Source organism: Peromyscus californicus, unplaced genomic scaffold (assembly GCF_007827085.1).
Source record: "Peromyscus californicus insignis strain IS unplaced genomic scaffold, ASM782708v3 Scaffold_4__1_contigs__length_199733344, whole genome shotgun sequence".
Lineage (NCBI taxonomy): Eukaryota > Metazoa > Chordata > Mammalia > Rodentia > Cricetidae > Peromyscus > Peromyscus californicus.
In genome coordinates this window covers 12968641-12994808 of record NW_026294562.1, presented here as the reverse complement: position 1 = coordinate 12994808, position 26168 = coordinate 12968641, and the positions used below count along the sequence as shown (strand labels likewise).

The 26168-nt window shown below is 38.0% G+C and overlaps 1 pseudogene; it reads right to left on the bottom strand.

Annotated features, from left to right (window-relative positions):
- Nucleotides 1-23798: 23798 nt before the first annotated feature.
- On the bottom strand, nt 23799-25738 carry LOC128094996 (asparagine--tRNA ligase, cytoplasmic-like; annotated as a pseudogene).
- Nucleotides 25739-26168: the final 430 nt, after the last annotated feature.

Here is a 26168-nt window from a genome sequence, read left to right as displayed (position 1 = left end):
ACATTTATGCAATGGAGCATTCCTCAGTGGCTAAAAAAAACCCCAAAAACAAAAACAAAGAACAATGACATCATGAAATTTGCAGGCAAATAGATGGAACCAGAAAAAAATTCATCCTGAGTGAGGTAACCAGACCCAGAAAGACAAACATGATGTGTACTCACTCATAAGTCGATGTTAGACATAAAACAAAGGATAAACAGGCTACAATCCACAGTCCCAGAGAAGCTAGGTAACAAGGAGGACCCTAAGAAGGACACATGGATCACCCTACGAAGGAGAAAGAGATGAGATATCCTGGGTAAACTGGGGGTGAGGGGGCTAGAGGGAACGGGATGAGAGATAGGGACATGAGGGATGGGGATGGCTGAGTTTGGGGAGGGATGGAGATGAGGGTAATGAAAGAGATATCTTGATAGAGGAGGCTGTTATGGGGTTAGGGAGAAACCTGGTGCCAGAAAAATTCCCAGGAATCTCCAAGGATGACCCCAGCTAAGACTTCTAGCAATAATGGATAGTGTGCCTGAACTGGCCTTCTCCTGAAATCAGATTGGTGACTACCCTAATTGTTATCATAGAGCCTTCATACAGTAACTGATGGAAGCAGATTCAGAGATCCACAGCCAAGCACTGGACTGAACTCTGGGAGTCTAGTTGAAGAGAGGGAGGGGGATTACATGAGCAAGGAGTGGAATCAACATGTCCTTTGCCTGTTGATGATAATTGTGGATCTTGGTCTGTTTGTGGAGCCCCTAGCAGGAGCAGGAGGACCAAGATCTGTCCCTGGCACATGCTTTCTGGAACCTATTTCCTATGCTAGGATGCCTTGCTCAGCCTTGATGCAGCGGGGAGGAGCTTAGTCCTGCCTCAACTTGGTATGCCATGCTTTGTTGACTCCCATGGGAGGCCTTACCCTTTCTAAGGAGTGGATGAGGGGTGGGGTGGATAGAAAGGAGGTAAGGAGAGGGAACAGGAGGAGAGGAGGAAGGGGAACTGTGGTTTGTATATAAAATAAACTTAAAAATTAATAAAAATAAGTCCATCTTTAAAGGGAAGAATAACTATGCATATCCACCCCTTTGATTTTTTTTTTTTTTTTTTTTTTTTGGTTTTTCAAGACAGGGTTTCTCTGTGTAGCTTTGCGCCTTTCCTGGAACTCACTTGGTAGTCCAGGCTGGCCTCGAACTCACAGAGATCCACCTGCCTCTGCCTCCCGAGTGCTGGGATTAAAGGCGTGAGCCACCACCTCCCGGCCACCCCTTTGATTTTTAAAAATGCGGCACATATATATAATATCATGTATCCTCTTTTAGCTAAACAAGTGTTCTTTGATTTTCTTCTGAAACCACTGGCAACTTATCAGTGGTTTTCCTGCCTGTTTCCTGGGTATATCATGGGAATTTTTGCTGTGTTGTTTGTTTTTTCCCAATTTTGACACCTTCGTTCTCCTGTTCATTTTCGATGAATAACTTCTTGAGTCCATGACTGTCCCATACCACTTGTTTTGTTATATTTCCCTAGCCTTTTAGTACTTCTCTATACAGTAAAAGCAATAACAGTATCATGTATGATTTAACATTTCTGCTTTGTCCTGTCCAATTTCAAAGCTGCAAAGATATCATGACAGAGACATGAGTCATCGGGTCAACTGAGACCCATTGTGTCCTAGTCACAGATGGCTTCTTTGTATTCTCCTTTTCTTTCTTTCTTTCTTTCTTTCTTTCTTTCTTTCTTTCTTTCTTTCTTTCTTTCCTTCCTTCCTTCCTTTCCTTCCTTCACTTCCTTCCTTCCCTTCCCTTCCTTCCTTCCTTCCTTTCTTTCTTTCTTCCTCTCTTTCCTGCTTTCTTTCTTTCTCTCTTTCTCTTTCTTTTTCTTCCTTCCTTCCTTCCTCCCTCCCTCCCTCCCTCCCTCCCTCTTTCTTTCTTTCCTTCTTTCTTTCTTTCTTTCTTTCTTTCTTTCTTTCTTTCTTTCTTTCTTGTCACAAGGAGTGTGATTGCCTGTTTATGAGCCCATTCTTGTGCAGACAAGTGGCAAACATTCGTAGTTATTGACAGTTAGTGATTGCCATAGCTGTGCATAGCCCAGAACACAGCACTTGGCATTCCTTCTTTCTATTTTAGAGCTCTTACATTATTTCTATCTTTTTGGCAATGTTACCTGAATCTTAAAGGTGATTGTATAAATGTCTTGTCTAGAGCTGAGCACTCAACTGTCGCTTATCGCCAGCACCCTGTGCAGTCACCAATCTCTGTGTTCACTAAAGTTCACCGGAAAGAGAAGCTTCCCTGACTGAAGCCGAGAGTGGCAATTATCTACAGATATAAACATAGGTTTGGAAGGCTGTTTAGTGCTATTTGAGATTAGTGAAACTGCAGCTTTGTTGTCTCCGAAGGTTTATGACCTCTCCTACCATTTGCTTGTTTGTCTGTTTGTTTTGTTTTGTTTTTAGCCAGGACCTACAATCCAACCAGAAGAAAACAAGACAAAACTGGTTTCACCCATAAAAGCTGTGCCGCAATTGTACAAAAGATACAAAAGATTTTACCTGAGAGGTTGTTCTGGTAGTTCACAAGGCATCACCAGTCCTCTCCCACTGTGAACCTCACCTATACATTTCTAACAGGAGTTCATGAGAATATACAGCTCGTTGTGCTACAGTGATTTTCTCTGATATGAAATAGTTCACATCGCCTAGAAAATAGGGGTATCATGTCAACACAAGATGAATGTCATGTTGGTTCATATCGTTCCCCTGAGCACTTTCGTAGCTGGCCTCATTAAGCAACAGCAACTGAAAGTATAGGAATGCAGCTGAGGACTGCAGTCTGTTGAGGAACACAGTTCTGCAGTCCATGTTCTTTGTCTTGTTTCAATTTGATTTCATGCTCTGGCCTCAGGTTCTAATTACTCATTTTGCCTGATCTGTGTGCATTTTATTATTAATTTGCAAATTCCAAACTTTCTGTATACTCATTTTCATCAGTCTACATAGAAGTCCCCTGCCCTTTTTTGAGTAGTATTCAAAATACAATTCTTCTTTTTTGAAATTTTAATTATTTGCAATTTAAATTAAATTATTTACAGGGATTTTCATTAGCATTTCTCCTTATTCTTATACTTCTCTGGCTTCAGAATTGCATGTGCTATTAGCCAAAGGACCAATATTACATTTTCCTTTAATTTCTATGATAGTGCTTGACTGTACAGAAAGTAAAGGCATGTTTTCAGAAACATACAAATCACTTTCTTTATAACAGAAACACCTGAATTTAGGAATGACCTTGTGTCTCAATCCCACTGCCCCTTTTGTGAGTGAGGAATTGACAGCCTTGGATTGTGACAGCCATGTGTCTCACTTCCGGCTCCCTCTGACTGTGAAGCTCGCACCAGCACTTTCCCTGTTTCAGTGTCCTCCCACAGCTTAGATTTGCTGCTGTAACTTCCTTTGTCTTCCTTGTTTTTTTTTATCTGTGTTATTACCTTGTAAAAGAGTTCTGATACATTAGTGGTTTTTATTGAAAGCCACTTCCAATCTGTTTTGGAAATAGGCAAGGTATAAACAGTAAATAAATAATGAACTGGGGAAGAAAGAATTTTTATAGCTTGTTGGCAGCAGAGCCGCCGAGACTGGAAGCCAATTTCCAATTTCTGTCCCAATCCTCTCTGTATATAATAAACTGTCTCCCCCATGAACTTGTGGGTCTTCCACTTTTTATTATGGTGGCTTTGAAGACTCAATGAATAACCATCAATGCAGTGCCAGATTTACTCTCAGGTGTTTCATTCTCTTATGTGCCTCTTGAGGCCAAGGCTTGGTATTAGGGACATTGGTCTTAGCATCTTACATGATTATAGCATTACTCACCAACTAGTAGGGATAATATTAGATTTTTTATTCCTTGAGTATAAGTTAAGCATAGTGATGTACAGTATCTTCTGTTCCAGTGAGAGAAGTATCTTGTTTGCCATTTACTCTTTGGAAGTTCATGTAGAATGAAAGTTTTAGCTTGAATTTCACTATTATGGAATTCTAACTGGTCCAAGAAAAGGAAACATTTTATTCACAGTTCATGCTTCAGTCCACAGGCTTTCCTCTCCAGCTACATTCTCAGAGGTTAATTTTCACTTTTATATTCTCCTTGGCAAAATATTTGACAGAAATGGAACATGTGAAAATAGCACATATTTTAAAAGATTACCAGTGAAAGATTAAAACATGATGATAACAGGGTCAAAAATAATAAATTGAGTAAAGTAAACTATTTCAAATTAAGTATCAATTCATGGGAGGAAGGTGATATGAAACAATGATTTAGAAATATGTGATTCCCAGGCAGAATATGGATAACAGTTGGACTTTACAGACATAATGTTGGCCCACAAAGACTACTGAGAGGAAGTCTTGCCAATGATACGAACCTGTAATGTTTGACATCCTTATCATGTCTAGATTTCTGGCTGTCTCTAAAACTATGAAAAACAAAACAAAAAAAAATAAGCTTGTGCTTAAGTTTTGGAACTGTTGGCTGAAATGAAGCTGTGGTGGTATTGTGTTCCCTGAAATATTGTGCATGCTAATAAACTTATCTGGGGTCAGAGGACAGAAGAGCCACAATAAGCTACATGAAGCCATGGCAACACCCTGTTTGAAGGCCACAAGACTCAGATTTGTCCCAGTCTCCATCACTGACTCATACTGGTTCCTCGCTGAGACCGCCCATTTAATTCCAGTGATGGTATCTATTTACCTTTCACACATTGGCGTGCAAGAGCCTTACAGGAGACCTTCTTAGCTTGCTTAGAGCCAGATTATCTCAGTCTCATTTTTCCTATTTACACAAGATGCCAAATGTTAACATGTAATTAATTGTACCTAAAAGTCCAATTTTCAGAGATGAAGCCTAAAGTTTCAAGATATACTCTGGTTCCTAAAGGCTTTTAAAACTGTTGCCTGCTATTTCCACATATCTTATTACTTTTTTTTTGATAGATTTCTTCCTGGCCCTGAGCTGAAATGCATAGAGCAGCATGAGCAGAGTGGTAAATTTTTGTCCAAACACTAGGCTTCCTTTACACCTGGACTCACACTGCCCATGTCAATTTCAGTTCCCCAACCTGGCTCTCATTCCTTAGTACAATGGGCAAAATTCGAGCCTTGTCTAACAAAGTCATCACTGAAAAGAATGGGAGGAAAAACTATGAAGAATATAATTTTAATGAGGCATGAAAGATAAATTGCTTTTTAAAAAGAATATAAAAACTTACGTTTAAATTCTAATTTGACTTTGCATTGTTAATTCTCTAAGATTGTACTTATGGTTATGTGAAGTTTTAATTTTTCAAAGCGTTTTTTTTTTTCTCTGATTGACTTTCATTTTAAAACTCTTTACTTCCCTGCCATTACAACTTCTGGCTTAGGCTACAGAGGTAATTTATAACTTGGTTTGATATTTTGGCTTTTGTTTTCATCTTGCTGAGCTCAAGCCCAGTTCTCCTTGCTATGTGCAAATTTTTTGCACATTTTTCATGAATTCATTGATTTATTGCTGTTTGGATCATTTGAGCCTTTTTTTAAAGCCTGGAAGTCATGCTTATTTGTCATTGTTTAATGTTTTATCATGAAAGTGTTCAAAACCACACAAAGGTAGAGAGACTGATACCATAAATCTCTGTATGTCTGGCATCCAGTTTTAATAGCATGTGGCTAATCCTGTTTTGACTTAGATTATACAGTTGTATTCCTCATGCACTAGATAATTCTATTTGTATTTTTAAGAGACAGTGACTCTGATTAACCTAATACCTTAGTGATAATGAAATCAATTATTTCATCAAGTCAATTAAACCTAATATCGACTTAGTATTATTTATTACTGATTTGGCCAGAATAATTTTAACTAATTTCCAAACTATGTTCAGATTTCACTAAATATCCTATAATTATTTGTATGTTTGGCTAGCTTGAATAAGAGTTTAAACATTATATTTGGTTAATTTTCATGTATTGTAGTTGACAGTCATACTCTTTTCTTTTCCTTATCATGTACTTTATTCCTTATTTTACAAACTGTTGAGGAAGATTGCAAGTTCTAAATAATTTTCTCTAAAAAGTCTTATTGAATTTCCTATCATCTAGACCTTGCTGATTCCATTCTTATAGTGTTATCAGAGAGCTCATATATCTTCTGTAAGTTGTGAAATTGTCATACTGCCTTGATTAAGCTCTGATTTTTTTTTATGAGAGTGTTCTATAGACCAGGTTGGCCCAGACCTGGAGCATTATATCTACAAAAACAATGTCTTGACCTTCTCCTTTTCATTATGTTAGTTCTGACCATATGCAGATGTTAGTAGCTCAGCATTACCTTTATAGAGTTTTCCTCTGACTTCTAAATAAACTAACTTCTGGATATTAGCTCTATAAACTGAATGAGATGTATTAAAGAACATAACAAAAACAAAATACCAACAAAGAACAACAAAAATTCGGAAGCAGACCATTGTATCTCCTGCTTTGTGATTACTTTATTACTTTGGTATTGGGAGCTCTCACACTATTAGAAATTCTCCCCCTCACCACTCTCCCATGACCTTAATCTGGAAAGCTTGGTGATTTGGTTCTCAAGGATGTTCTATACAGTGAACAGGTCAATTTAAAACCTGTCTCTGCTTTAGAACTTTGTTCTTGAACTCTGTTCAGCACAAGAACAGAACTACCCCAAAACTGCAAATGTTGGGTTGGTCCAAGGCATACTTGTTTCCTCTTTTGGAAAGTATGTATAAATAAATAAATAAATAGATAGATAGACAGACAGACAGACAGATAGATAGATAGATAGAGAGGTAGATAGATAAATTGCAAAGAGACAAAGGGGCTTTTAAACAGAAACACTGACAGATGCACAGCAATTAAAAATATATTTTCTCACTTTGAGTGAGAAAGAGTTCTCTTCAAAATGAGACATTTATAAATTAAATAAAGTCGATTCATGTTTGGAGAAAGTGGGTAATACTAAGTTGAATCAATGATTTGAAGGGCTTTTAATCATGATCATAATCATTGCTGTGGGTATTTATTTGTTTTATTGTGTCTTATTCTTTATTTTGTTTTTTGTTTGTTGGTTGACTTTTGTTTTGTTTTGTTTTTGTTCATGTACTTCAGGAAAGACAACAGAGACATTCTAAGAGATTTCAGAGTCAAAGGTAGAACAGAGGACAGGGTGATGGGGAATGGGAGAGCTGCTACCTATTTTCAGTACGGCCTTCCTGAGTGCAAAAGAAGATACCCAGAATTTGCTTAATCTCTTCCAAGCTTAAGATAGTATCACAATCATCATCATCATCATCATCATCATCATCATCATCATCTTCAATGTTTTACTCATGTATTTATCAAGTCTTTAAGGGTCTACTATGTGCCATGAATAAGAATTAGTGGAGGGAAATCATGAAATGATTTTGCCTATAATATGCCTGAAAATTTGATTGGGGTGACCAGCAATGATTAAACATGCAAATACATGTGAATTACAAGAGTAAAACATGTCATGAAGCAAAGGCACATGATACAAAGTTGAAAAGGCCAGTCTCATTGTAGCACCAAGAGTGGCTCCATAAGGAATCTGGGAGAAAGGCTGAATAATGAAGTTAAGTGAAGAGAGAGGAAGTTCTTAGAACCCAGATGTGCTGATTATTATTATCATTATTATTATTATTATTATTATTATTTTGTCAACTTGACACATCTGTGTGACATCTTGGAAGAAGGAATTTTTTTTATGATTTTTTTTAATTTATTTTAATTTATTTTGCAATACAATTCAGTTCTACATATCAGCCACGGATTCCCTTGTTCTCCCCCCTCCCGTCCCCCTCACCTTCCCCCTAACCCCCCCCCCCCATTCCCATCTCCTCCAGGGCAAAGCCTTCCCCACAGACTGAGGTCAACCTGGTAGACTCAGTCCAGGTAGGTCTAGTCCCCTCCTCCCAGGCCGAGCCAAACAATCCTGCATAGGCCCCAGGTTTCAAACAGCCAACTCATGCAATGAGCACAAGATCTGGTCCCACTGCCTGGATGCCTCCCACACAGATCAAGCCAATCAACTGTCTCACCCATTTGGAGGGCCTGATCCAGTGGGGACCCCTCAGCCATTGGTTTATAGTTCATGTGTTTCCATTCATTTGGCTATTTGTCCCTGTGCTTTATCCAACCTTGGTCTCAACAATTCTCGCTCATATAAACCCTCCTCATTCTCGCTAATTGGACTCCCAGAGATCCACCTGGGGCCTAGTCATGGATCTCTGCATCCAGATCCCTCAGTAGTTGGATGAGGTTTCTAGCACAACAATTAGGGTGTTTGGCCATCCCATCACCAGAGTAGGTCAGTTCGGGCTGTCTCTCGACCATTGCCAGCAGTCTGTTGTGTGGGTATCTTTGTGGATTTCTGTGGGCCTCTCTAGCACTTTGCTTCTTCCTATTCTCATGTGGGGAAGAAGGAATCTTAATTGAGGAAATGCTCCTATCAGATTTTTCTATAGGCAAGTTTTCTGGGGCTTTTATTTTTTCTTATTGAATGATTAATATGGAAGGGACCAGCTTGCTATAGGTGGTCCAAAGCCTGGTGGCCAATTCTGGCTTGTATTAGAAAGCAGGCTGAGCGAGCCATGAGAAACAAGCTAGTAAGAAATGTACCTCTAATGCCTCTGCTTCAGCTACCGGCCTTAGTTTTCTGCCTTCCTTGAGTTTCTGCCACAGTCCCCTTCAATGATGGATTGTGAGTAATTAGGGTGTGAAAGCCAAATAAGCTCTTACTTCTCAGAGTTGCTTTGGGTTATTGTTTTCTCATAATAATAGAAAGCAAACTAAGATACTAGGTGTAAGCAGTATTGTGTGCAAAGGAGCTGGGGTAAAAAGAAACAGTGAACTGATGGTTCCTTGGTGTGAAGATGACAGCTAAAACTGAAACTAAAGAAACAAATGGAATACCAGCCATACCCACAAAGTCAGGGGAAGATTTTATTAAGTATTGCACTGGAAAAGAAAGTGGCAACTAAAGTCATCTTCAATAAATATCATCTAAGATGTTAAGCAGACATCAGATGGAAGTCCAAATAGGAAATAGGAAGCCTTTGGAAATCCACTCTTTGGGATAGCAGCTTTGGAGAAACTAAAGATTTGCATGACCAGTAATGAATAAATACAGAATGGTTGTAATATCCAGGTCAGGGAGTTAACTATAGAAATATCAATGAGGTTAATTTGAATCTGTGGAGAAAACAGTAATTTTGTGTTCTGAGTTCTTTCTAACTTTCTGCAGTGAAAACTATTTGTATTCAATTTATACTTGTCTCACACATTTAAATAAAAACAAAAGGCTATTACTGGGTAGAGGAGACTGACTGCAGAAATAAGAGATTTCCTGGGTACTCCTGAGGCAGAAGGGATCAACATTTCAGCACACTGTTTTACAGTGCTCTGCACTGTTGGGTGAGGGGAGGATGAGGTAGTGCCCATGCTAGTTCTGCGATTCTCAAATGAGATTCTTTGGTGGGCCTTTCAAAAAGACAGGGGAGATAACACTGTAGCATGGACCCTTGGTCCTCTGTTATGGTTTGTATATAAAATGTCACCACAGGCCCATGTTTTGCAAGCTTCATGCCAACTGATTTCACTATTAAAATTTGATTGGCTTGTGAAGGCACTAAACTCATCAATGGGTTAATCCATTGATTTTTTTTTAATATGTGAATGGGCTCTTAGTAAGTGGGAACTAGCTAGAGGAAGAAGGTCTCTAAGGTCATGTCACTGAAAAGTGTATCTTGTCCCCAGCTCCTCGTAATCTTATTGCTGCTTGGATATCTTGAGGTACACATGCCATGTTCTTCCATGGTGATGTCCCACCTCACCACAGGCCCGGGGATGATGAAGAAAGCCATGCATAAGAATAGAATCTTTGAAACAGTGAGCCAGAATAAATTATTATTTTTTTTTTAGTAATTTTCCCCTCAGTAATAAAAGATTAAGAAACACATGCCCTAATTCCCATATAAGCCATATTCTTATTACTGGTTTTACATGTTGAATTTCAGTACAGGCTTATAAAAGAAAATAATTTCTAGAGTGTGTTTGAAAATCATTGACCTTTTACAGGTATCTTTGTTCTGTCATGAGGGAAGTTGAAGGCTTAGAACTTAAAATTGGGTAAGTTTGGAATGCCATTTATATCGTCTTTTCATCTGTTGGGAGGAACTGTTTTTCTGCCCTGTGTATCTCACAGTATTTTTGCAAGAACACCAAAATATAATATTTTGAAAGTGTTTTACATGATATTAGTGAAACTTCTTTCTTCTAAAGTTATAGGCATTATGTATAACACAGAGGGTTTAAAGTTAAAAAATACCACTTAGCTGTGTGCACAGACAGAAGGTACTATCAGGGGAAAATGATATTAGATGTAAAAAAAAATCCTGAAACACAACTTATTTTTAAAAGTTAGGTGCATTGTATGGGTTAATTGCATACTTCCAAGGAAATCTGTATGTTAGCATGACATATACCTCTAGGGACCTCAGGCAAGATAAACTTTTTGTAGCAAGGAAGAGCAGGCTGTGCCCTTAACTAGGATGGGGAACATTGTTAAAATACCCTGAATTTGTAAATTCAACAGGTTTATAGGAGGAATGCTATAACTGCTGGTATGTGCAAAGCTCAAAAAGGAGAGACTCAGAGCTTCATTCCCTATAGTCTGTTAGGAATCTGAACATTTCAGTCTATGTCTTAGAGCAGATGGATGTACTCCCTATGGTTTTCTGCTTAATGTGATTATCTTTAGCTTGAGTGACTGAGTCATACCACAGATCCAAACATCTTATGACATTTCACAATTCATCAAAATGACCTCATCAGCTTATCTCCCAAGAGTGACTTCCACAAGAATGAAGAAAGCAAACTAAGTATCCCATTAACTAGCTAAACATCTACTTTTTTACATCTTAATGACTCTATGAGTTAAAATTTGTATTTTGCAGAATTGTTTTTTCTTCTATACAACAGAAATATCCATAATGAAATGAATAAAATTTATTATCATATCTATAGTCATTATTTATGTAAGTGATTAAAAAGACTCAATGAGATAATTTAATCACTGGTTTCCAATGTCAAATGTGATAGACTATACTATCAGGTACTAAAATTGTTTCTACATTGTTTTCTTTTGGAAGTTGCTAGACTTGTGTCTGTAGATCTTTGTTTACTTGGACCTTGTGAAATGTTTATATTAGCATATTCTTTTATGTGTACACTATCTCACAGAGAGGAAAAAACTCACATGCTGAGATGAATAGAAAAGAGAGGTGGAAAGTACATAATAAAGGAACATATAGAGATGTGGTTTACAGTTCATAGAATGAGCTCTAAAATATGCCTTTTATTCTATTAAATCAAGGGAAGTCTCACAATGGACCTTTGTTTATCTGATGTCTATTCCTTCAGGTAGATTGGGGGTAATGTCTTCTCCTTTCTCCTCTTCTGATGCCACTGTATCAAGTCTAGTTCCAAACACCCTGCTGCTCATGAGAACCAGCTCAGGCCTAGCACAGGCCCTATCCAGACCATGACAGCTGGCACAGAAGTGATCATGGGGTTCAAGTTAATGAGCAATACTTTACAACTTGAACTTACAAGAAGGTGCATGGGCGTTAGGTTATGGCACTGGGCATGTATACATATCTGGCTGTAGAAGTTAAACTTCCCTGCAGAGGAATGAAACAAAGACACAGTGAGGAGAATGAAAGCCAGATGTAGTTTCCCACATCCAGTTATGCCAGGCAATAGAGCTTATTCTATTTCTCAGCTTCAAAACAGCTATGAATTCAGTTTTATCTTTTGAATTATCTTACAACCACAAATACTAAATAATTAACTCCTGATATGTGCATTTTATTTCTATATTATATACTGATAATGTCCTTTTATATTGATGCTCCTCAATACTATACACATGAATATTTAGTTTGGCTTTAAACATCAGTCTTCACTGGTGATGGGAAGTAAGTGTGTATGAGAATTCTTGACCAGAAAGTTTGTGTAAAACAATGGTATAATGCATTTTATACTCACTTTTCTGGTGAGAATTTTAGTCTGAACTTTATCTAGAAAATTAACTGTGGGTACCAAGGTGTGTTACATACACACCAAGCAATCTGATCCTTGAGGTTCGTGTCCTAAGTTATTTTATTGTGTTTTGAAGTAAATGAATATAATTCTTCCTTTGAAAATAACTGACATGGCATTATTGTTTCCAACATGCTTTTCAGATAAAGTCTTGATTGGAGATAGCATTTGCAGTCTTCATAATTAATTCCCATAAATTGAAACAGGAAAGGATTTGTTAGAAGGTATTAAGTAGCTTATAGCAATTTCCAGGGGGATTAGGGGATTATTCATGAATGATACACTGATGAAGTGAACAAGCAAGAAAAATAGGGGATGTGGGGGAAAAGCTGATGACTCGGGCTGCAGGCTGAAATGCTCTGGGCCATATGATCAGACTTTCTCCACAAGTAATATTAGAACCAAATGCCAATTCCCATCACTTTAGCAATAGGAGACCTTATGTAAGATGGATGGAGCCATCCTCATGTCTGCCTTCGTCTTATCCCCACGGAAGTGTCCACATGCCTCATAGCAGAACGCAGAGGGAAGCCAGAGGCTTAATTGCAATGTCTTTGAAATAAAGCTTTTGCATGTTGCAGTCATGTGGCTTAGAAGACTAGCTATAAAGAATCTGTAATATGAGTTGGTACTCTGATCTACATTGTCCCCTGCTTATTTCATCTGAATTGTTGCATCTCAGCTTTTTAGCGTAGTATAATGCTTCTCATTCTAAAGATGAGACAACTGGGCTCTGACATTGATTAGACTCCTGATCCACATTTCATGCTTCTTTCAACTCTTAACTGCAAGTTTTTTCTATCATTTCTGGACATTAAGGTTAAACTTCATTAATATTTTACCCCTTCTGTTATTTCAATGTAGAACAGAACAGCTGTCAAATTTGTCACATGTAAAAGACATCACCTACATTGGTAACTGTTCAGAGAGTAACACTTCAAGAATGGAACCAGCAGCTGGCTTGGAGGCCTTTCTGTTCTGTGATTTGGGGAATTTTCTTAAGTCGCATGTTTTGAGATCTGAGCAACACACACATACACACACACACACACACACACACACACACACACACACACACACACACATATACAATTCATCCAGGCTACCCACTGACTGCACCAATAGGTCTACTGTCAAAATTGTTAAAATAGTTAGAAATTTAAGAATGCAATGATCATGAGCATAGAGTCAGTGTCCTTAGAATGTCATAGAAGGTGGAGGCCTCTTTGGCTTTCCCTTGTCCACATTAGCACGTCAATTGTTCTTCTTTAGAATAAAAAGAGGTCATGCACTTGAAAAAGAGTAAGGAGGAATATATGGGAAGATTTGGAAAGAAGAAGGAAATTATGTAAGTATAATCTCAAAAAAATTAAAATAAGTAAATTTTTAAAATGTCTTATAAAGGTGTACTATGTTTGGTGTAGGAAATAAAATCACATTCTTTAAAAGTGGAAGGCATAGAAAATAAAAAAGCAAAAACAGAAAACAGGTTATTGCCATCAATAAAAAGTAGATTTTCATGCTTATACTAATTTAAATATCCTGTACACCTATGAAATTACTCACATGATGCAAAAAAAAACAAAAACAAAAACAAAAATTGAAGAAACTGAAGATGGCTCAGTAGTTAAAAGCACTGGTTGCTCTTCCACAGGAACCAGGTTCAATTCCTAGTAGCCACATAGCAACTTATAACTGTAACTCCAGTTTCAGGGTATCTGACCCCCTCAGTGGACAAACTGATGTACAGAAATACTTCAGCTGGTTTTAGATCTTGAATCCATCACATTGCAGTTGAAATTTTCCCATGGAATATGGGAAGGAAAACGGTAAAACAAACACCACATAAAGAAAAGTTCTCGGATTGATGAGCTGGGATCAATATGGCCAAAATCAGAGGCCTTTTTGTTGTTGTTATTTCTTTAATATAATGATATTACTACCTCCCTTCATTTTCCTCTCTGCAGCCTATTGCATGTCCACCTGCTCTCAAATTGATTGCCTCTTTTTTTCTTGATTATTATTATACACACACATGAGAGAGAGACAGAGAGACAGAGACAGAGACAGAGAGACAGACAGACACAGAGAGACAGAGATAGAGACAGAGACAGAGAGACAGGGAGAAACAGAAACAGAGAGAGAGACAAAGACAGAGAGACGGACAGAGGTGGAGAGACAGACAGATTTGAATAAACTTGCTAAGTCCTTTTTTGCTGTTTTTCTGTATATAGTTTTAAAGCTAACCATGCTGCATTGAATAACCAATCAGGGACTTCATATAGGATAACTCTCTCTCAGTAGTCTTAACTTGCCTGTTGTTCCTTGTCTTTTGGAAGGACCCTGTGAGAATTTTCCCCTTCCATGTTAATATGTCTACTGATACTGTCATGATTTAGGTCTTATTTATGCAGCCATTTATTTCTAAGAGAGGTGGTCTCAGCATAGACTTCCTGACATTCTGGCTCTTTCAGTCTTTACACTCCCTCTTCTAGGGTGATCCCTAAGCCTTTGATGTGGGAGCTGTGATGTTGATGTATTGATTGGGCTGGGTTCCCTGTGATCTGTTGATATCTGCATTGTGTCCAGTTGTAACCTTCTGTGATGGTCCCCATTTTCTGTAAAGAGAAGCGTCTTTGATGAAGTGTGAGAGATAAACTTATCTGTGGTCATAAGGATAAGATTTAGGATGTAGTTAAGCAAAGTGGTCCAGCAAAGTGGAGTACTTTCTACTAAAATCCAAGACCTCATTAGCCCCAGGAAATTGGCTGTATTTCTTTAATACTATGTATGATTTCCGTCATATTGAGTGGAGCTTAAGTCCACTCAGTCAACTGTTGGTTATCGTCAGCAAGTGCTGCTATTGTACCGTCAAGGATATCTTACCATGATGCCCGTTGTTGTAGTTCATAGATCACTGCTGTTGCCCTTGGATGCCTCTCTGAGGCTGAAGGTGATACCCTATTGCTGAAGACACTGAAAACACAGGACACAGAACCTGGATCATTTGAGCTGGATCTGACCTGAAAGCTTCTTATTGTGGTCCAGTTTCCACGGTACCAGAAAAAGCCATGTAAGTCACCAAGGGACAGAAATAATAGTCCTATCTAGCTGTGACACCTGAGAACCAATACTGTAGATTTTAACCTCATTGTAAATCTTATGGAATAAAAGATTTACTGTGGAGCTGTCTCACCAGGTAAAATGCCTCTATGCAAGTATGGGGTTCTGAGTTCAAAACCTCAAAACCCATATAATCCCCAGTGCTCTGATGAGATGAGAGGTTGAGACAAGCGAATCTTTTGCTCATAAGCCAGATGGCCTGATGCACACATGGAAACCTACAACAGAATGATCCTGTCTCCAAAGAATCAAATGTTGTTACAACTTAAATACAAAGACTGCATGGTAAACTGCAGTTCAAAAGCAAGAGGGCATCATTACTATTTCAAAAATATGTCAATTCTTTTCCTAAATGTCAGGATATAATCCACGATGACTAACATATAACCTGTCATCAAGGGGAAAAAAGGAGATTTAGGACCCTGAATTTTCTAAAATGTAATACTAGGTAGTTATACAAGATACAGCAGAGGCAATAAAAGATTAGATGCAAGCCTTGTCAAGTTAGCCACAGCTGTGTAATTATCATGAGTGAGTTTCAACAGTTACGTACCATGATCCTTAGTGCTTTGTGGAGTTTTAAATCCTATGCTTCATGAACCTATTCTCTGCCTGTTGGGTGTCAAATTAACCATTTACCATACTTCACACTAGAGAACCTACTTAAGCCAGTTTGCAATAGAACCAATACCAAGTTCTCTTAGCAATTATGGCAAACTCTAGTGTTAGGGATGGGGTTGTAAGGGCTAACTGTCTCACATCAGTTTGCACGCTACAATGAAAATAAGATATAGAACAAATTCTGAGGGAGGTAGTAGGGTTCTGGTAAACTGGCACAGAATTATGAATTATCAGGCCATTTACAATTACTCTTAGCTTTAAGGTATTCTGATAAATAGCTTGCATAATGAGTGCTTCCAAGATGGATATCAGAAAGTTTGTTTTGAGCCTCAATTTACATTGAAATTCAGCTAAATAGTCTGGTTATAGTGACTTATGAAACCAACAAAACTCTGGAACTCAGTTGTTGGTCTGATCTTACTGTAATTAGTTTTCTCTTTTTTTCAAAATTCTTGAAGGCTTATGGGATGCAAGCAATCATTATAACCACATGTTGTTTTCCAATATCATCAGGATAATTCATTATTTTCCTCTATGAATTTTGATAAAGATGTATAAATGGCTACATAAACACATTTGAGTGTATTGGCACATGTCAACACGTATTTCTGTTTTGAGTAGTTTGTATGCCAGGTAAATGCTCTTGAGATACCTTCAAACATATCTTTCTAATAAAAATAGTTCACATTTAAAAATAAAACTGACCCAAGGATGTGGACCAGATTTAGCAATGCAAAAGCATACATTTTATTATTTTTATATACTTATTTTAAGGTAAGTTACCATGAAGCCTATAGCATTGACCTGTGTCTTCCTTCATGCCATTTCTATATCTGTTCCTCTGTGTACAAAATTCTTTCTGTTTCCCCATAGAAGAAGTGGAAAGGAAATTGATGTATTTGACCACTAGACTTCCTTTTGCTCCCAACCCACATGTATGTGGTAGACACCAACTACTGACACACTTTAGGAGTCACCCCATTCTTTCATAGGTTTATATCTCATATCCCCTGTTAGATGCCAAGTGTTGTCTCTCTCTAGCCTGAGTTCATCCACCACAGGCTCTCATACTTTGGAGGTACTCAATAAATATCTGCTGAATAAATAAATATACAATGACCTAAAGGAACCATTAAGGGCAGCCTCAATATTCCTGGTACTGCTTCTATGTGGGAGAGATATTGCATCCTTTCTGACTTTGTGATTCAGAATTCTGAGCCTGAGGACTCTTACATTATTTGATTCTGGAAGCAATATCTTTTGAGGTATTCATTTTGAACATGAACTATGGGTGCCTTAATGTTCCCCAGCTATAGCCCATAGAAATCATCACCGTAAGAAAGCCCTTGAGGACAACAGTAAATGCATTGCGATTCTTGTCATCTTTGTATCTGTGTTTTCGTCAACTACACACATACAGAGAGAGAGAGAGAGAGAGAGAGAGAGAGAGAGAGAAACAGAGACAGAGACAGAGGCAAACAGAGAGACAGAGACAGAAAGACAGAGGGGGATCTATCCTTTATCATTTACTTTGTTGCTTGGTATTTATACAGCAGCAGATGTGCAGGTGTTCTGTAAATAGATATGCAATAATAGGGATGACATACCAAAGGACCCAGAGGTGCAGCATCTGGCAAAACAGATGCCACATGGCAGTGGGGTACAGACTGCCCAGAGAGTGCTCATCTGCCAAGATTTGTGCCAAGGATCTGACCAAAGCTTGCTGGGCACTGTGCCTTCTGAGCAGATGGGAGTAGATTTGAGTCAGTACAGATATATGGAGAAAGTGAATAGATTGCTTCTAAGATGGAGAGGTGTCTGTGCCAGGAGTGTTGACACTGCTCTTTCTTTTAAAAGTCTCCCTTCACTGTCACCCGGTCACCATACAGTCATCAAACACTGTCAAGTAGTTTTCACCCAAGCTTCATCATGGCAGAGTGTGCCATCAAATAAATGCCTTACCTTTCTCATGGAGATGACAGGAGGATTAATTAGTTAATGTTCACTGGGATCCTGCAATATCTATGGCTGAAAGAACTCACAAAGTGCATTATTAATAATGGAATGAGGTCACATCCCATGAAAGCTCTGCAAAATGTTCCGTTCTCTATACAAAGCAGTTATTTTGCACTAGTGTCTCACTTTTATTGAAATATTTAACAAGTATAGTGAAATATAATTTGTGTTAATTACCAACAAATAAAAATAAAAAAAAAGAAAACCAAACTACATACCAAAAAAATATGTGAGGGAAACAAGTAATCCACACATCTTTTTACTTCTGTGTGGTCTAGAAGTAGATGTATTTTCCTCCTTTAAAAATCATTGTATTTGTTCGTATCTCTGCTTCTTTTGATTCATTATTATCCTTTCCGTTAACTGTTATAGCAAAGGAAACAAAAGCTGAATCTAAGAAACACTTGAGCCTTTGCAAATATGTAGAAGTGAAGTGTAAGACAATGGTAAAATACTTGAAAAAAATGCAATTCTTTTATTCTCAGACACAGGTGACACCAGAGTGAGAATAATAAAATCTTTCTGAAGAGTCAGTCTCTAAGGGAGCTGTACTCAGTAGAAGAAATGCAAGATAAACATCAATGGACCTAGATAACAGGAACTTGGAGTTAACATAATGTTTCACATCTAAGACTCCTTTAACTTTTAATTCTAAGTTTCTAAACTTTAACTTTCTAGCTATGCCACTTACTTTCATACTCCTTTATTAACAAATTAGGTAGTTACATTAGCTACATTAAATTAGCAACATTCTTTTAAACCTCAAATATGTTACCTTATATTTATTTAATACTTGCAGTTTTTACACCCCATTTCACGTAAATAATCATAATGTCATATTACACAGACATTGTTTTATCTTCCGTTGTCTCAATTATGTTATAACATTGTAGCTTCATAAAGACTTATTTATTGATCCTTCATATGTTTAATAATATAAATAACATATAGACAGTGAGTTTAATGTAATAGTCATTACGCTATTCACTTTAATCAATTGTCTTCTTTTACTTGTTCTAAATAGTTCATAATGTGGATACTATTATTTTTGAGATTTTTATAAGTAAAATCATAAATATTAAATGATCTCACTAAGTTTTTTTTAAGTCCATCTTAGGAGATGGGACATGAACTTAAATTACACTCTGGCTGATACCAGTTATATTTATTTTTTTTAAAAAAGCCTTTTTTTCATTACATGGTTGTAGCTGGAGTTTTCCTGCCTGGCCCACAGTCAGGACAAATCTCTATCACCTGCCAGTCCCACAGCAGCTCAGACCCGACCAAGTAAACACAGAGACTTATATTGGTTACAAACTGTATGGCCGTGGCAGGCTTCTTGCTAACTGTTCTTACAGCTTAAATTAATCCATTTCCATTAATCTATACCTTGCCACATGGCTCGTGGCTTACCGACATCTTCACATGCTGTTTCTCATTGTGGCGGCTGGCAGTGTCTCTCCGACTCAGCCTTCCACTTCCCAGCTTTATTCTCCTCCTTGTCCCGCCTACACTTCCTGCCTAGCCAATGGCCAATCAGTATTTTATTTATTGACTAATCAGCAACACATTTGCCATACAGAACATCCCACAGCACATGGTACTTTATGGATAATCCTAATACCTTGAATTGAATAAAACATACACTCAGATGGTGTTTTAGTGTTTGGCTAGTGAGTACAATATGCTGGACAGTACATATCTCAAAAGAAGTATAAGCTTTCCTCTTTAAACATACAGAGCTTCATTCATGTACCAAAGGCACTCATGATGATGTCTGTCTCTAAGGCCATTTGGTACCTTTACTCTTAAGCACAAATGCTATGGGGACTAATTAGGCATTGCCTGCAATGTATAAAGTAATAATATAATTAACAATAGACTATCTGTGAGCTTTTCTGCTATTATGAGATCATTTGAGCATAGCCATCTCTTGGTCCAAAAGCAGTAAATAACTTGCAGCCAAATAGCTATGACATTCAAGTTCCCGACATTTTAATATATGGGGTAATTCAATGTACTGTAAAAGCCTGAACTGTAGACTTTCTTTCTTGATTGACTCTATTAATGGTGAATTGCTTAGTTACTTAACAGGATAACTGCTGGGGAAAGGGAAGTAAAAATCATAATGGCACATGTTTGCAGAAAATGACTTTTTTAATCATGAAGATTTATAATTGAGCACATTCATTTATGAAACAAATACTGATTCACCATTATGTGAGTATTAGACACATTTTTACTGCCATGGAGACTGAGAGGAGAAGCACCTGTTTTCTAGTCTTATGGACCTTACATTCTTGTAAGCAAGACACAGTATCTTTGTGTTTAATTTTGACACAATCATTTCAGATAGTGTTAATTTCTATTAAAAAGGGTGAATAAAAAGTATACAGAATGGAAGAAGGAAGTGGTGAATGATTAATGTCAAGGTACATATAATAAATATCTGAGACAAGATACTCTAAGTAGAGGCACTATTAAGCAAAATACACCAAAGTAGGAAAGAGATCAGGTTTTATGAGTAAGTCTAGATGGTCATATTGGGATCTAAAGACGAGATCCTCAGACAAAGACATGGGAGTGTTGGGAACCAAGCCCCATGGAATCTTGGAGAACCTGTGGAGTTGTAGGGAGACGTTGGAGCACAGAAGTGTCCTGGTCAGAGCTGTCTCTTAGAGAGCACACTGCCTGCAGTGAAGGAATCACTCTACTGGTATGCTAGGCTGCAGGGAAGGAATTTGATGAATACCTGTCTAAGGACATGACAAGTTTGGGGACAAGAGTTTCAGGGTGGAGAAGATGAGAGATTGGATTCAGTTATAACTATGATTTACAGCATCTACAGTAGAAGGCTGAAAGTATTTTCATACATGAGGATAAGACAAATCTTATATTGAAGGATTGGGAGACTAAACCAGACTTTAAAGACTGTCTTTCATTGCTATATTTCCGTGGTTTAAAAGACTAAGTTCTGTGGGAATTTCTAAGTCAAGAACACAAGGCTCTTATTCCTTTAAAACTCTTATATGAATGCTATAAAACAATCAATCAAACAAACAAACAAGCAAACCAACCCAAAGGAAAATGTTTAGGTCTTGGATTATGGTGGCTCCCTTTTCTTGTTACCTACAACAGGCTTTTTAGCCTCTTTGAACCTCAGTCTCCTCTTGGAAAAGTGTGAGTGGAAAGCAAGAACTAGGGAGTATCTAACCTTCCTTGTAGCTATATTCTATAAGTGAATGGTTATATTTGATATACTATAAATTTGATTTTAATGTAAGTAGGCAGTCTATCATCACATATGTTTTCTGTTTAAAATGATCACCAAACAATTATTTTCACACAGAATTATAGAAGCTGAAATAGTTAGGTAGTTACAATTTCAGATGGAAGGCAAGAATAGCTATCCTTGACTCTCCTTGGGTGGTGTCTAGTAAGTATGGAATCTCCACAGGCAAAATATTTCAATGACCTCTTTACCCAGTATGTAACTACAATTACTGAACCAGTTTTCTTCACACTCATCTTTCCTCAAAAGAATTAATTGTTCAGTTAGAAAGCCTTTTGACACTATATGTAACTGTCAAATGATACAGTTACTGAATAGTATCATTATGATCAATGTTTTTTCACTAAAAAAATCATATGCAATTAACAATACAGAGATGAAGAATTCAAATATTCTAGGTGAAAGAAGACATATTTTGGACATGGCATATACTTTATACTTATGAACACACTAAAGCTGTGGTAATCTGAATGTGGGGCAGCCTACATTTCATAATGCATGGGGAGGTGCTCATGATGTTTCATCCTCCCTGAGGCAATTACATACTTTTGGAGGAGGGGTATCATTCTCTTCAGGGGCCTAGCACTGATAAGTTGCCCTTGCTCCTTCTAATAAATTCCCACCAATGCTCTAGCAAGAAAGCCTAATTTAAAATTCAACGGGTCACAAATAAAAATAAGGCCTAGCCGGGCGGTGGTGGCGCACGCCTTTAATCCCAGCACTCGGGAGGCAGAGCCAGGTGGATCTCTGTGAGTTCGAGGCCAGCCTGGACTACCAAGTGAGTCCCAGGAAAGGCGCAAAGCTACACAGAGAAACCCTGTCTCAAAAAAAAAAAAAAAAAAAAAAAATAAGGCCTAAAAGTAGGAGGCTTGATGGAGAGAAGGGTCACAGGGGGATGAACAGGAGATGAGAGAAGGGAATATGGGTGAAAATGACTAAAATTCACTTTTTATATGTATGAAGTTGTCAAACAATGAAAAATTCGAATCTTTCACTATTTGGATGTTTCACATCTTAAATAAACATAGAGATAGATATTCAAAATAATTGTTTATAGCTTGGAGCCCAAGAAATCAATGCCTGGCCCCAGGTTTGCACATTACCATTTTGTCAACATAGAAAATAAGAGATAAATGGGACAAACAAGAAGTGAAAGATGCAGCATGTGATAGAACGCTGATGCAGGGCACTTGTTGTACTGAGTGGATGTTTAATGTTGAAAAACCTTCTTAGGGAGCTGTGATCTCTGCATTACAAGCAGTCTTTGTAGTTTGGAGACTTACTCATCAGTACCAACCTGCTATTGGCCTGAGTTAACTCCCATATTCTTTGTTTGCAAATAGAGGTTGGGGAATCTTTCAGTGCCCCAGTCAGTAGAGCCTGTAGGAGGAGACAAGAAATAGGTGTCAGAGGAAGAGAGGCTAGAGAGTATGTGCTCTTCTATATCAATGGCAGTTGAGTGGATATATTAATGTATGGGTGGATTCTTAATTGATATAAACCAAAGTAGGAAATTCAAATTATTTGAAAACTTGGTTTTTGTGGACAAAACCACTCAGAGGTGACTTCTACAGCTATGATTTGAAGATATGTCTGAAGTGGTCTCTGGGGACATCAGGCACTTTTCCCTACACATCCAGGACAAAAGTGGGAAAGTGCTTCATTAGCTACACATGTGAGTAGGACTTAGAAGACTTAGCCAACAGGAAAAGTTACATGAGCTAACTATGTCATGTGGCTGCCAGACAAAACAACACATAAGGAAACAGGTTTATATCAAGTAGTACTGACAAGAATAATCAACTTAAACCAGTGAAGATGTGGATACTATGTGCTTGTCTACCCTGTGCTAGTCATGTTACCAACAGAACACAGAATTTTTTAAAGGTAGCCTTTGTAATCAAATTATAGTCATAGATAAAGGAATTAGTAAAATTTTATTTGTAGAACAATTGAAATGTAATTCAGTGTATATTATAAAGCATTCAGGTAGTCATGTAAAAAAATATAAGAGTTATACTGTTGGGTCAAATGGGTACAAATAACAACACATGCTTGACATATTTTCCAGGAGTAAAGGCTGTTCACATATGTAATGTGTACTTTGGGGTGAAGTAGTATATAATACTGTAAATATTAGTATTGGAAAGATACAGAAACAGAACAAGGTTTTTGAGTTCAAGGATATGTTTCCAAGCTAGGTGATGGTTGATAAATATCCTGATATTTTTAAAAACCTATATAACCATTTATGTTTATTTAATAAAGTGATTGTAACCTACAGTACTATAAAATGTCTCCCCAACTAAAGAGTGACATGCCACGTATTTTCTCAAAATTTTGTAATGAGTATTTTTATTAAAGGGACATCAATGTCACTTGACTTTCAAGTCACACTTACTGCTTTTTATGGTAATATAGGAAGAAAAAACATAATGACAGAAAAAAGCTACTATACCCAATGGGAAATCAAGGGATGATTTTAGATTTTTGTTATTTTGCAGAGGCAATCTTATCTTTTCATGAACATTTTCCCTTCCTTCATGTGTCAGGGGTACTTGGTTATGGCCTTCAGGGTTGGACTAATTGAGGGTATAAGTATACATCTTGGATGTGCTACCTGTTAGAATCCAACTCAGGAATCTTTCCAAGCCTGTGGGAGTCTGTTTTCAGGTTCCTCGTGGCTTTACCCAGCAGGTCCTCATAGAAAGGATGATTAGGACCACGGGCCTGAGTGCAGGTGTCTGAGATGGTCTGCACTTGGCTGTGCTGGGGGGAGGTCTTTTGCTCCAACCCCTTGGCATTTCTATAAATGCCTTAGGGCAGAGACAGTCAGGGCCCAATGGAATAGGTTCCAGGTCCTCTTGAGGCTGTCCTTTATTTTCTATCTGTTTATCTCCACAATCTAAACCCTTCTATCTAATATTTCCTGCTGCTCGCACTCAAGAAAACTCTGGAGAACTGTGGGGTTGGTGGGTAAACACCCTGCATAAGCCCAACAAGCCATAGCCTCATGAGGACATTACCATATTTTCTCTCATCTGTAAACAATAAGGAGCAGGGTCAATTCCTTCCTTTTTATAGCCTTGTAGAATTTCTTCACTGTCCCAGGAGCTCATCAAGCCTCCCACAATCCCACCAACACTGGGCACCAACATGTCAACAGATTTAGTTAAGTTGAGGATTCTCAGGACATCCCTGGGTATAGAAGAACTTGATCTCCACAGGAAATTGACAGAACTTGATCTCCACAGGAAACTGACATAGCAGGATTGGTTCATTAATGGTTTCTATCATCAATCTCTCAGGAGCTTCGGGAATATACTCTCCAGATTCATAGAGCATCCCATCTTCTTTCTTTACATCATGCTCCCTCAGCCACCTAATAGCATCTGATTAGTTCATCCATCAGAAAAACTGTTTAGGGGTTTAAAGTTCAAGTTGAGGCACTATGCTTGCCACTGGTGACTTCCAGACTCTGTCCACCATTTCACACACTAGGTCCTCTAAATGGAACAGGAAGTCCTCAATGGTCAGGAAGGGACAATCGACTTTCACATGAGTGAATTCAGCCAGGTGCTTTTATGTTCTGGACTGTTTTACTCTGTATGACTGGGCAATACTGAAATTATATCCCAGGGCTGGAAGGCAGGTCTCCAGGTATAACTGTGTGGACTGGGTCAAAAACGCTTCTTTTCCGAAATAGTCAAGCTTAAAGAGTATGGCCCCACCTTCCACCTGTGTCTGCACCAGTGTTAGAGTAGTAACTTCACTGTACGCCTGTTGAAGGAGTGATTCCTAAGGCACCTGGTGATCACGGACTGTGCTTTCAAGATTTTGGACATGTTCTCTCCTCGGATAATCATGTGCCAGTTACTGAGCGGGACATCTACATCAGACTCGTTTATCAGGTTATGGAGTTAGTATATATTCCATATACTGCCACACTACTCTCAGTAGACAAAGACTACTCCATTGTAACACTGACACAAGTCAGCTGAGAAGACACACTGAAGATAGCCTATACCATCATGCAATGCCAGAAACATCAAATTCTGTCTTTGCCTATGAAACCTGTGGACCCAGCCAAACACCTTCACTCTTTGGCCTCTATGTCCTCCTAAAGCACAAATATTTAAACATGCTGGCTCTGGCAGGCTCAGGTCATTTTTAATGATAATTTTCTTTGCTTCCAGGTTCTTTTCTCTTTGTAAGGTATCTTCTGCCTCTTTCTTCTCCCAAGAATAATTCTTTAACTGTTCTCTGTGCCATATCTTTTTTAATGTTCTTCGTTTGTGACTTAGAAATGACAGCCCACCTCTCATCTTCCTTTTGTGAATCCACAGAAATTGTGGGAAGCAGCTCTTTTCCAACTGTCATCAAAGCCTTTAAGTCTGCTTAAATGGTTTCTCCTTGGTTCCACCTCCTGTTGTATCATTTCCTTTTCAATCAGAGACATACATCTCTGTTAGTCTCATCCCTGCAGTTGCCCTGATCACCTCCGAGGACATTGATCTGTACCACTGCCACTTGGTCATCCCAACATGCACAGAACACTTCCTTCAAATATCCTGATTTTTTGATATCTTCAATAGAATAGTGTTGATACTCTCAGGGTTAAAGTAAGAATTACAAATTTTGATAAATGGTTGCTTATGACTCTCTAGGAGTAGTAAACATATTAGTTTGAGAGGTATGAGTATATATAAAGAAGGAGAGAAGAAGGACTTCTTAATTTCAAAAAGTGAGCTTTACCATGATGCACATGGCAGGTATTCTTGGATACAAAAGCAATTTGAGGTTCTATGGAGAAAAGCCTGTGTTATCCAGAGCCAACACTAATTCAGTCACAAAATTGCTACATTTTAAAATGGGACCCATGTGACTGGAAAGGCTCAAATTGTAATGAGCCTCTGAGGCATCTTATAAAATTCTCATTAG